This window comes from Diadema antillarum, unplaced genomic scaffold, assembly GCF_040938485.1.
Source record: "Diadema antillarum isolate AM-2024a unplaced genomic scaffold, OU_Dant_1.0 scf00000125, whole genome shotgun sequence".
NCBI classification, from domain to species: domain Eukaryota; kingdom Metazoa; phylum Echinodermata; class Echinoidea; order Diadematoida; family Diadematidae; genus Diadema; species Diadema antillarum.
The window spans coordinates 535,923-550,240 of record NW_027271014.1 but is presented as its reverse complement, the minus strand read 5'-3'; the positions used below and the strand labels follow the sequence as shown (position 1 = coordinate 550,240).

The 14,318-nt window shown below is 40.6% G+C and overlaps 2 pseudogenes; both read left to right on the top strand.

Annotated features, from left to right (window-relative positions):
* Positions 1–2,162: 2,162 nt before the first annotated feature.
* On the top strand, positions 2,163–4,179 carry LOC139720267 (uncharacterized; annotated as a pseudogene).
* LOC139720255 (uncharacterized) lies at positions 4,105–7,201 on the top strand (annotated as a pseudogene).
* Positions 7,202–14,318: the final 7,117 nt, after the last annotated feature.

Below are 14,318 nucleotides of genomic sequence, written 5' to 3'. Positions count from 1 at the left end.
AGATTCTCTTCAAATTCCTGGAACGCGATGCTGCTCGAGTTTTGCAAGTCATCAGTTAATACCGCCTCCCTTCCATCAATCCGGTTGATAGTAATCTGGCCCATATACTGTCGGGAGACTTTAAGGGGGACACAAAGGCAGCAAAAAATAACTTCAAAACCTGAAAAACTTAACATCTTACAGTTCTACGTTGATTCGAAAAACATTCCCTCCCGTAAATCAACAACAGCAAATGTATTGGAACGTAGTTGTGCGTGGCTGATTTGATAGGTTAAATCTTGACATCCCGATTATAGAACTCGTAACAAATATACTGGCCGAGTACGATCAGATCAAAAAAAAAAATTGTAAAGACGCTAAGAAAATCTGTGTCATTTTATTACGGTTTCATTCCATCTCTTTCAGACATCTACCATCTACGATCTGCCATATACAGTTTGAAGAAATTTACACAACAATAAAAGCTAATTCTAAGGTGTAATGATTTTCCCGATACTGATGTGGTTATAGCGAAGAAGAATAACCATGTATAAGATGGAGGTTTTAATTGAAGAAAGAAACAGCCCTGTAACTTTAATAATAAAGTAAACTCTATTAAGTGCAAAGATGGACTGACGAGACGCAGAATAGTTTTTCCTTCCAGAGCTGCCAGAGCCATATTGCCATGGGCACACAAGTGATTACGTTTGGAAAGCGTATGCTTGTTTTCCATCATCCAAGGACCTGTCGTAAATAACAGATATTAGCCATAGGCACAGAAATTGCACCAAGGAGTTTTCTGTGAGACACGGGGGACTGGCTATCTTACCGAAGCACTCGCCGTTTATTTCCACTCTTTCACGATCGCACACCAATCCAGCCCCAGTGGGAACATCAGTGCTTGTCACTTTGGTGCGTGCTGACGTGGCAGTCCCAGTGGGAACATCAGTGCTTGTCACTTTGGCGCGTGCTGATGTGACACTAGCCCCAGTGGGAACATCAGTGCTTGTCACTTTGGCGCGTGCTGACGTGGCAGTCCCAGTGGGAACATCAGTGCTTGTCACTTTGGCGCGTGCTGACGTGGCAGTCCCAGTGGGAACATCAGTGCTTGTCACTTTGGCGCGTGCTGACGTGGCAGTCCCAGTGGGAACATCAGTGCTTGTCACTTTGGCGCGTGCTGACGTGGCGTCCCAGTGGGAACATCAGTGCTTGTCACTTTGGCGCGTGATGACGTGGCGACTTGGGTTGATCCCGACGGTGTGGTTGGATCTTCTGTTGCAGTATTGGCGGTCGTCTCATTAAGCACAGATGGTAGTGTCGTTGGTACATCACTCTCGTTCGTTAACATTAGTACGGCCGTGGAAATAACGGTGTTTTCTTGACTCGACGACGATAGCGTTGACGGGTCTACTGGTCTTGTCGAAGCATCTGAGAAAGCATCCAAGGAAGAGGTAATAGTTGTATATGTGACCGTGCACCTCAAAACGAACATAAAGTCGCACACACTGATTTTGCATGAGGACTGAAAATAAGTGAAATGGGTCAACCTAGCCGAACTTGACTTTTTCATATTTTCTGAAAGAGCGGGTCTTCTTTTACATTATGCTAAAATTTGGTATCATAAAACGGGCAGGAAAGTGTGTTTTTTTAGCAGTTTATCTCGAACATTTTTGGTAGAATTGTGTGATTAGGTGTGTCTTTAGAATCCCTTTTTCATTTCTGAAAAACCTTGTCCACACTCTTCGCTTTCAACTCTGATAAATTTTGAAAGGATAGTGCTACTGCTTTGAAAGTTGGCGTTAATTATGGACAGAATGTGTTAATGAGGCATGCCTAATTTCAGTTTAATCTGATAATCCCTTCATTGTTGTTACTCTGGTGGTTTACTTCCTGTTTTTTGTCACATTCATTGCACAGCCAGCACGGTTTGGAAAAGATTAAGCGCTTGAATAGACACTGTATTTCAAAGCCTCTTTTCTCAGTTCACAATTTTCCTGAGTTTGTGCTTTCTTTCCAATATTTAGATAGGTTAGGAGAGTCCATTTGGTTTGAGTTATACATCATTTTAAAGCTTAAAGTCTGCTCTTTCAGAATATGGTCTTAACTAAAAATTCTTGTCTGGTGACTTTTTGTTTGTTTTGAGGTGCAGTGTCACATATGATGATATATATATATATAAAAGAATGGGCCGTGACGCGAGAAAAGAGCCCTTCCTTAGCGCTGCCGCGCACAAGCGCCATAAACCGTCGCTGAAGTTTGACAAACCAATACGCGCAATGATCAGATACCTTACTGCGTACACATGCATGTAGACGCATCAAAAAGTGGCAGGATTTGGACAAAACATGCTTTTTAAATTTCGTAATTAGGGCATTTTGGAGTGGAATTTCAGTAGACGGTTTGCATATCAAAGTACGTCAGAGTTCATTCTACAATGTAAAAAATAATTTTCGGTATTTTATGCCCTAAGGGCTCTTTTCTCGCGTCGCATTCCAACTCGATTAGCTTTCTTTCTTTTTTTGTATGTATCTGTGGCGGGAGTCTGGCGGTGTAGAAAGCTATTGAGAGAACACTTAATTGTTGATGTCGTTGTCTGAAACACAGAGGAGCAAAACCCAGCTGACTGCAAATTGACTTGACTCCTTTCCAACTTTCCCTCGGCAATCAAATACCAACTTTGTCGTGTTTTTTAAGGTCAACGGCCCATGAAAAACTTTCTGTAGGGAGAAAAATAATCTCCTTTGTCTTGCATTCGAAGAATCTTGAATTGTGGCCTTTTTCTTCGGAAATCGAAGTTTTCCCATCGCAATCTACAGTAGATATCTACGTACAAGATGGCGACGCCAGCAGGTAATACACTGCTACATGTACCCCAAAGCCGCAGAAAACCAGCGAAACGCTGGGCACTGCGAGAGCCGGAACTTCCCCGGGCGAAACCGCCACGGAAACATGTACCGCTGCAAAGCTCGAGCTAAAGCGCTCATCATCGGCAGGGAAACCCTCCGACACGGAACGGAAAAGTGATGTGGGAAAACCCACCGCGAACATGTGCAAGATCTCGGGGACTAAGAAAAAAGTGCAAAAAAAAAACAAAAACAAAAAAACCCGAGGAAGAGGAGGAATTCACGGAATTACGAGGCAAATTGGACACATTGGAGTCCCTGATGGAAAGAATGGTGATTTTTTTTTTTTTGCCGAAGTCTAGTACAACCGCGCCTCGCCCCACTTGGGCATCGCTACCATCGGCATAAGCGTGCACAGCTACAACCGCGGAGAACGTAAATTACCTCGACGATCGTGAGAATGATTTTGAACCTTTTGATACGAAGAATATGGGTAAATGCCCTATGAATCCCATGATGGATGAGACTGATTCAGCACAAGAGGAGCTGGATAATGAACTTGAAGATGAAATCCCTCCGTTTGCGCAAAAATTCACAATCCCCACCGGGGTTGGTAATGCTATTCACAAGGATTTGGCAAAATCAGCACAGTACCTCATGTCTCACCAGCTCGAGGAGAATATGCTGGAGAAAGCTGGGGGCAAATATCCTCCCCCAAGTTAACTGTACTCCTCTGTGCTGCCCTAAGGTAAACGCAGAAATTTGGGAAAATCTGTCTCCACACACAAGAAGCCGTGACCTAAAGCTACAGCGTATCCAGAAATCGTTGACGAGAGGACTCACTGCATTCATTCATACCCTGTCTCCTGACAGCCTTACAGAAACTCAGCAGAACGCGCTGGCATTGCTTTGCAATGCAAATTTTGAGGTCAACTGCTTACGTAAAGAACAAATCAAGCCGGATTTAAATGCCAAATACTCACACCTTTGCAAATGAGCAACTCCAGTTAGTCGATATACCTTTTTGGTGACGACTTGACTAAGAGAGTAAAAGATCTCACTGAGCAGCAAAGAGCTGCAGCTGGTGTAGTGCGTAGACAACGTTAGCTACGGCCCCATTACCATCCGTACAGGACCCAAGCGTCTGAATCTCAGTACCGCAGACAAGGATGGAACAGTGCCACCGGCATATCAGGAACCTTCGCTAGTAACCGGCCCTCAAGTGGGAACTACTGTTAGACCAGCGAACACAGACTGGCAGACCTTACCGAGCACGAGCTCCACCTCACACTCAAACCACGAGCATGCTGAAACAACCTCAATCCCCCAGCGGCCACAGGCAGCAAGGAGAAAGTAGCTACACCATTACCCAAAGAGGTAGGTAGCACATGCAATTTCTATGGATGTTTTGAAAATACTGAGAGTTCTGCTTCCACATTTAGATCTAGATCTACATCATGTACGGGTTGATCAAGATTGCATATCAAATATGCCTGTTGGAGGTTGATTGTGTCATTTCTATCAAAGATGGTGTAACTTAACGTCAGATCAATTTCTGCTATCAGCAGTGCAAGGCTATGAGATTGAGTTTGATCTTTTCCAAGGGGCCCCGCACGAAATAAGCCCCTCTATGAATACAAAAAGAGTCCAGAAGAAATGAACCAGATCACAAATGAGATACTGGCCCTGCAAGCAAAAAACGTCATTGAACCTTTCTCTTTTGAAGAGGGAGAATTCCTCTCAAACATATTCACCAGACCAAAGAAAGATGGGGGTACCCGCATGATCTTGGACCTATCAGAGCTCAATAAAAGCCTGAATGTACAACATTTCAAAATGGACAATATCTACACTGCTAAACATCAGATTTCCCCGCAGTGCTATCTTGCATCAATCGACCTCCGAGACGCATATTATTCCATACCAGTAGCCACTAGAAGTAGAAAATACTTGAGATTCATATGGCAGGGTGAGCGCTGGCAATTTCGAGCACTGCCAAATGGGCTTAGCACAGCCCCTAGACTTTTCACAAAATTGCTGAAGCCAGACTTTGCAGAACTGCGACAGGAAGGCCACAGATGACACCATTATCATTGGGGAGACAAAAGAAAAGCTCAAAGAAAGCGCTGCTGCTACTACAAAAACCCTCTCAGAACTAGGATTTATCATCCACAATGAAAAATTAGTGCTCACACCGACACATGAACTAACCTTCCTTGGATTTATCCTGAACACTGGGGATATGACTATAACATTACCCCAGACTAAGGTACAAGAAGTGAAGGATGTATGTCGTGAGTTAATGGCTGCTGATCTCCCGTCAATCCGTCAATCCGAATGGTAGCTAGAGTGATAAGGAAGCTAATAGCAACCTTCCCAACCGTTGAGCATGGTCCTCTGTATTACAGATCTATGGAAAGGGACAAAATTACAGCCCTCAAACAAAACAGGGGCCACTTTGACAGGAAGATGAAATTGTCTCCTGAAGCAAAAGAAGAACTAAAATGGTGGGCAAACAATGTATCAAGGGCTTCTTCCCCAATCGTTAGGAAAAAAAAAAAAACCTGACATGAAACGACACACAGATGCCAGTGGCATGGGATGGGGAGCCACATACACATGTACCTCCATACACAAACAGGAGGACGTTGGAATGAGTCAGAGGCAGAAATGGCCCAAGACAATCAAATCAATTTTCTAGAAACTCTAGCTGCTGGACTAGGAATAAAATCCTTCTGCAATAGTAGACATGACATACATGTTATGGTGAGAATTGATAACACCACTGCAGTATCCTATTTTGAACATGTGAGGCTGTAAATCAGCAAATTGTGACAAAATGGCAAGAGAAATTTGGCAGTGGTGCATTTCTCGAAATATTTGGATCACAGCAGCGCATGTGCCTGGTAGGTTTAATACAGTTGTGGCAGATGAAAGTTCAGGAAAATTTAATGACCGAACCGATCGAGTGGAAACTCAACAGAGAAGTGTTCAGTGAAATAGTTTCCCACTTCGGTATGCCAGAAATAGACCTGTCTGCTTCAAGACTCAATGCACAAGTAAGAAAATATGTCACTTGGCACTCAGACCCTGGAGCGTTTGCAGTCGATGCATTTACACTGGACTGGAAGCGATTTGCCTTTTATGCATTTCCTCCGTTCTGCATGATCACCAAATGCTTGCAGAAAATCAGAGAGGATAAAGCCAGGGGACTACTTCTTGTTCCAAATTGGCCCACTCAGGCGTGGTTCCCACACTTGATTAACATGATGGAGGGGGAACCCTTGTTTATCCAGAGGCGAGAAGATTTGTCACTTCTCCCTGTAGTAAACACAGTGCACCCACTTAATATCAGTATTGATTTCTTATGTTGCAGGTTATGTGGCAACACTTTGAAAATTGGGGACTAAGCAGTCTAACCGTGGACATCATTACAGCCTCATGGAGAGCATCAATCTGCAAGCAATACCAAGTTTGCATAACACAGTGGTGCAGATTCTGCCATCGCAGGAATACAAGTTACCTTCAGATCAAAGTGGAAGTGGTACTAGAATTCCTTAGCAGTTTATTCCATGACAGAAAACTCAGTTACAGTGCATTCAACACGGCACGTGGCGCCCTATCCACCTTTCTGATTCTTACGGACAGCAATGAGACTGTGAGATCTCACCCAATGATAAACAGATTGATGAAAGGTGTTTTCCAACTGAGACCTGTATTGCCTAGATATGCAGAAATCTGGAATGTTAGCTCAGTCCTCAATTTTCTACGGGAATTGGCCTCTGCGAATTCGTTAAACCACAGAGATTTAACAATCAAAATGTGTATGCTAATGGCATTGATATCGGCACAAAGAGTACAAACTTTGAGTGTGTTGAAGATGGATAAAATGACACTGAAGGAGAGTCATGTGACCTTCCAGTTAGATGAACTCTTGAAGCAAAGCAGAGCAGGTAACTGTAAACTCAAATCATGAGTTAAGATTAGAAGCATACCCTCCGGACAGGCGATTATGTCTTGTGAAATAATATACAAAGCACTATACAATGTATGTTCAGCGCACCAAAAGAATCCGCAGAAATGGAAACTTTTTCTTTGTGAGCTACAATAGACCACACAAAAGAGTAACAACGCAATCCTTGTCCCGGTGGATAAAGACCGGATGGCAAAGAGCAGGTGTTGATACAGCCGTCTACAAGGCACATTCGACACGGGCAGCGGCAACCTCAGCGGCCGTCAAAGCAGACCTCCCAGTCGACCAGGTCTTAGCTCGTGCTGGGTGGACTTCAGAGAAAACCTTCAGAAGGTTCTACAAGAAACCCCTTGAAAGTACAAACAATTTTGCTCAGGCAGTCCTACAAGACGATTCACAGCTTTAGGAACTGTCCCCGAAGCCATGTAAATAGAACTGGAAATAAAGTAACCAGATTATCTTGAACCGAAGGACTGGAAATGAAAACCAGATGTTTAGAATACTGATCTACAATGCACTTGCATGTATGTGCGATCAGGACGATATCCTGTGGAACATTATGTCACAGACTATGAGAAGAATGGTTATGCATGAAATTATTGCCCATTCAGGATGAGAGCACAATGACCATAGAAAATTGGTGAGTTATTGGACTAGAACAATAATGCAATCTGCATGTTGTGTTCACATCACATACTTGTGTTTGTACCAAATGTCGGTATGTGGCTACTTGGCTTCAAAATCTCCTGTAATAACGATCGGAGAAATATGATATAAAATAGTAGATTAGACGAGAACGTACCGTTTGAAGTGTGATCTTTATTTTATGAATATTTAGGAGGAAGTCATTACATGCCCTCCTCACCCACCCAAAACTTCAAACAATAGCATGAATAGTGTAAGTTCTCCTATTTGATCTACTGAGAGTAGCCACATTTGCAGCTTTGAATACTGCTGCGCATGCGCGACGAGCGGGATCGCCTGTAATAACTTCCTCCTAAATATTCATAAAATAAGGATCAAAATTCAAACGGTAAGTTCTCGTTTAATCTACTATTAACAATGACTTGTGAGAATGCAAGCAAGGTTCACCACACAAACTCTAGAGAGACTCCTTACCTGCGCACGTCCGGCCGTCGGCTTGAAGTTGGTAGCCTTCGTCACAGAAACACACGTAACTGCCCTGTGAATTGTTGCAATTGTGGTCACAGCCGTGTTCGATGTTGCACTCGTCGATATCTGGGTGAACAACCATGAAGGGAAATTTGACGTTTCGAAGGAATCCAAATATCTCAAAAACACGATGGCTATTACGGTCACAATGTAATGACAACAGACGCTGATAATGGGTGTCGAAAAAAAAAAATATCTGGTGATTAATTGCACGGTCTTTTTTGAACACGCTTTTTGTTAAAGTATACATCGCGATCCACCGACTGCCTGCTGTCCGTAAGGGGCTAATGACATCACTAAGTTTCCCTATTCATTCTTACTACAATCAGTGTTCACTTGTGTCTTGTCCAGTTCAAAATAGCATCTTACAAAAATACTGAAAAAGTTTATATTAATTGTGACGTAAAGAAGCATTGAGAAGCATGCAGAATCAGTACTGCCCATCATAACTACTTTAACGAACCATCGCTCAAAGTTCAATTTTAAGAGAAATGACCCAATATGGATAGCATTTTTTGTTTATACTTGCATCACGTTTTTTCATTCATTGTATACGACAGGGTTTGGTCGATAGTCATGTCCTTATCTTGAACGCCGTAGTGAGGAAAATTGAGAGAAAAAACAACAACAGTTTAACAGTCTCACCATCTAGAACAAATTTCAATGAAATCTAAACCTTATGTTTAATCATGTTTCTGAGACGTGAGTGCCCTTTTATTGGTATACACCTGCACCGAAATCTGACATTTCATAGTCTGCACAGGTCTTGTTCGTATCATTCTAGTCTGAGGCATCAGGCTCTGTGTACAAAAGTCGAATAAAAAACTCAACCTTTGCATGTGTCATTGCTCAGGGTAAATCCCGCGTGGCAGCCGCACGTGTACCCTCCTTCATTGTTGAAGCAAATCTGGGAGCAATTATTTTCCTCGGTCAAGCATTCATCGATATCTGAAAAACAAATAAACATGGTATGTTTCGGCACAGATCGTCGCCTCGGCACGACAAATTGTGCTGCTTGTGCAGTCCCCAGTTTTTGACCTCAGTGACGACAATTTGTGCAGGTAAAATGAAATGTAGCTGCACAAATTGTCGTCGGTCGTTGTCTTCAAGCTGCAGAAGATAATGCGAAGATGCACTACGAATTGTGTAGTTGGGGCGATTGTTCCTGTGTTATCCTTGAGTGGGGTGGGTATGACTGCTAAATGTGATGTCTATGTGTGTGTGGGGGGGGGGGGGAGGGAGGCTGCTTGGTATGTGTTGTGTATGGTGTGTAGGTGCTTATACTAGTACCCTATGGCGTGTGTATGCGCGTGCGCATAGCTGTGTGTGTATGCGTGGGGAGTATAATACATGTAATAATCATGTGTGGAGTGCATACGGCGTGGTGATTGTATACTGGTGGTGGTTTGTTTGTATGTATACGTGTGCGTGTACGTTTGTGTTTGAATGTGCGTGCGCGTGTGTGTTTGTATGTGCTTGGTGTGTATGTGTGTAGTGTGCATGGTATGTGTGTTAGGAGTATCATGGTCTTGGTGTATTGGGTGTATGTGTGGTGTGTATGTGTGTTGTTGTTGGTGGTGGTGGTTCTCTCTCTCTCTCTCTCTGCGTGTGTGTGCGCGTGTATGTACATATGTATGTATGTGTGCGTGTACGCATACATGTATGGATATATGCATGTATGTATGCCCTATGTATGTAGGCTATGTATGTGTGTGTGTGCGTCTTTATGTTTGTTTGTTCTTCGAGCCGTCCGTCGTCCGTCCGTCCGTCCGTTTGGTCGTCTGCCCGTATACGCTACAAAAACTTAAATATCTCTGTAACCAGGGCTTCAATATCAATTACACTTGGAGGGAAGGGCGGTCATACAAAGTTTCACATTTTATCAAACATCCCACTGGGCCTTAAACCCGATATCACCCGGGTTGTAACAAATACCAACGCAGTTATTACCTTGGTAACACCAGTGGGCAGTATACAGGGAAATAGTAGACCAATCTTTCCCCGTTATTACCATGCACCCGATATTACTCCATTTACCCAATATTAGGCCTACCCTGTATGATGTAAGCGATATTTCCAGCGTTTCCATGTTATTACCGCCCGAAATTACTGTATTTACCCAATAATACCCTGATATTACTACATTTACCCAATATTTCCCGTTATGATGAAACTGTTATTTTCGGCGTTTCCACATTACCACCGATATTACTCCATTTACCCAATATTACCTGGTATGATGTAACCGATATTTGCAGCATTTCCATGTTATTACCACCCGTTATTACTGCATTTACATATAATATTGCCCAGTATGTAACCGATATTACCCGCGCTACATTCCCATATCATTACCACCCGATATTACTGTATTTACCCAATAATACCCTGATATTACCCCATTTACCCAATATTACCCGGGATGATGTAACCGATATTTCCGGCATTGCCACGTTATTACCACCCGATATAACCCCATTTGCCCAAAATTACCAGAGATGACGTAACCGATATTTCCAACATTGTCATGTTCTTTCCACCCAAGGGCCGATATTACCCCATTTATCCAATATTACCAAGGATGATATAACCGAAATTTCCGGCATTGCCATGTTATTACCTGTGGCATGTGCTCATGGTACTACCTAAACATATGTTTCCGCCTGGCTACAACAAAGGAAAGACTGTACACATTTTTTCAATCATATTTCCCAGGAAATGAGACCAGTTGAACTGGTTCCAGTTGAGATCATATTAAGATTGGGACAACTCAGAGACAAGTAAAAGCTGCACGTTAACAACACGCTCACGAATGTAATTATAAACACCATAAACACGCATGTTGGTTTTGATAATCAAATCGGTGCATGTACACAAATTCATTTTCTGACCAAGTGTGTTATACATGAAACAAAAATCTGTTTTTATTTTCAGCAGGTAAGTAGTACTGTACATATTTTGTTTCAGCTCTTTTGTACTTACATATAAACTTGAGTTGCTAAAACATGGCTATTCCTAAATATCGTACGGACGAACATTTCATAGCCTTTGATTAACTATCAAACAGCTGTCAAAAGAAAGGGATATTATTGAAGCTATTTTTTCCTTCACCAAAATACCTGTATGAAAAGAAAAAAATTGACACATAATTTGTGGGCAACACCCTTTTTGTGACCTTGGAAAAATTGATAAACACCCTCCGGTTGGACGTACGCAGAGAGAATTCTTTTTTTTTTTTTTGTTTCCAACATCTCATTTTCAATTTAGAATTTCTGTGATTTATTCCGATTTTTTCTTAAAATTCAGGTATAAATATAAGAAGAATATGTCAAATGATAATTAAGTACTAAAATTAGGCTTTGTTTATACATTCATATGTTTTATTCTATGTTTTAGTATCGTGACGGACGTACACGGTTGGACGTATATACAACTGGACGTACTATATAGGAGTTGAGCATTTTCATTCATTCTTAACCACAATATTCATCATTCCAATCTACGATACTGATGTAGGATTTGATCAAAAGAATCAACCTAAGTTATGTTTTCTTTGTATTTCCATATTTCTCCATTTGCTTATTGTATTTCTTTACAAGTTTTGACAGACTAAAGTTCTGTGGATTATTTCATCTTGGACATTATAATAAGTCAAACTTTAAAAATTCAACAATATTCCCTATGTTCCTTAACTAACCATTTTAGACAATACCTGAACTAAAACAAATGGGGGGGGGGGGGGATAAGACAGACATAGGGCCTACATTGTAATAGGCATGATAGGGCCTACATGTACATGATACGATTATGAATATGTGGAACTACACCATACCGCATGACAGTTTAACATTTATTAAACACTGAAAAAAAATTGTAGCAAAAGAGAATGGAAAAGAACAGGAGGTACATGTAGCTAAAAAGTACTTCAAATGAAAATGTCACTACAAAAAATTGCAAAAAAAGTCATATAAATAAATGAGAAATTAAGCTAAACTATATATGTGACCGTGCACCTCAAAACGAACATAAAGTCGCACACACTGATTTTGCGTGAGGACTGAAAATAAGTGAAATGGGTCAACCTAGCCGAACTTGACTTTTTCATATTTTCTAAAAGAGCGGGTCGTCTTTTACATTATGCTAAAATTTGGTATCATAAAACGGGCAGGAAAGTGTGGTTTTTTTAGCAGTTTATCTCGAACATTTTTGGTAGAATAGTGTGATTAGGTCTGTCTTTAGAATCCCCTTTTCATTTCTGAAAAACCTTGTCCACACTCTTCACTTTCAACTCTAATAACTTTTGAAAGGATATAGTGCTACTGCTTTGAAAGTTGGCATTAATTTTGGACAGAATATGTTAATGAGGCATGCTTAATTTCAGTTTAAGCTGATAATCCCTTCAGTGTTGCTACTCTGGTGGTTTACTTCTTGTTTTTTGTCCCATTCATGGCACAGCCAACACGGTTTGGTAAAGATTGAGCGCTTTAGAATAGACACTGTACTTCAGAGCCTCTTTTCTCAGTTCACACTTTTCCTGAGTTTGTGCTTTCTTTCGAATATTTAGATAGGTTAGGAGCGTCCATTTGATTTGAGTTATACATAACTTTAAAGCTTAAAGTCTGCTCTTTCAGAATATTATCTTAACTAAAAAATTCATGTCTGGCGACTTTTTGTTTGTTTTGAGGTGCAGAGTCACATATGTCAATAACCCTAGGCCACACGGCGAATCGAAGTTAAAGCTACAGGGGGGGGGGGGGTAGTCTACTGTTTAATCATGTTTACTGGTCCAGCTTTGGAATTCCTTCGATCGTTCATTGAAACAAGCTCAGAGCTTAAATAGTTTTAAGTATAAGCCAAAATTATGTTTCTTGATATGTATTAATAAACGGTTTTATGGTAATCAAATGTCTGTGTATTTCAATCAATGTCGTCTAGAAGTACTTTCATTAAGTATACTCGGAAGGTTATCTTCTGTTTCATTCATTATTCTAATGGTATATAATGCACACTGTAAACACTTTGTACATAAACCTGTACTGTGTAACATTACATGACTTATTGTGTATCCATAGCAGGGTTCACATTGTGCCCTTGTAGATAATTTGTATAAGGTGTTTTCGTTCATTCCACCTCGCCTTATCTTTGATACTATTTTGTCTATATTCTGTAGGGGGACTACATTTAACAAGCAGTGCTTCTAAGTAGTCCCCTCCACATTTGTACATGTTGTAATTTTGTCTAAAAATATCACGATATTTTGTATATACATATATATATATATATATATATATATATATATAGACTTCTTTGCTCAAAGTTTTCGCTATTTACATATATATATATATATATATATATATATATATATATATAGACTGTGAGAAGGGGTATCGACCGTTTACAGTACCAGTGTATGGCCTTCATTATTTTCATTCAGTGTGAAAAGAAGAGCCAGGTGGACGTAGCTAGGTAGCTATGAATATATATTTATTAGTGTAGCCATACGAGTGAGTCATTTTTGTATCGTTACAGCCCTGATGAAGGTCCGTTTGGGACCGAAAGCTCGGCGGCAATAAACAGACACGTTGACCTAGCTACGTCCACCTGGCTCTTCTTTTCACACACTATATATATATATATATATATATATATATATATATATTACACCCTGTATAGTTATGATATAATGTCAACTATGTATTATACCCTGTATATTCATGATAATGTCCACTATGTGGTATATGAATAAATCTAATCTAATTTCGTTTCATTTAAAATCCGCATGTCAGCTTTCCGAACCCATTTCCTTAAATGCTGAGCTCCTGCCAGAAGGCAGTACATGTAGGTACTATTTTCAATGTCTTTGGTATGACTCGGCCGAGGTTCGAACTCTCCACCTCTTGATCGTGAGGTGGATCTGTAACCACTGAGCCACTACGTCGGTACTATGTATGTATAAGTGCACTTGATATATCTGTACACTTTCATAATAAACAACAGACTTAAAATGGGAGCTGTACAGAAACGTGCACTACTTGAAAAATCTACCGGCATAGTGTGTATATGATGTAAATTACATTAACATCAAGCTTGTGTACTGAAGTATTACATAACAAGCAAAAAGAGAATAATTCGAAATAAAAAAGAATATGGAATCAAATTATTCTACTTACACCAAGTCTTTCAAAAACATTTCCCACTTTTGATCATTAATAGTTCAACAATTATTCATTCATCGATATGAGTAATAGCTGAATAGTGTACAATTTTGTTGGAGGTAATTTAAATGTGAAAGCATAAATCACTTTCATTAAATCTAAGATTGATTTTGAAGTAAGGTTTCAGATTTGGGT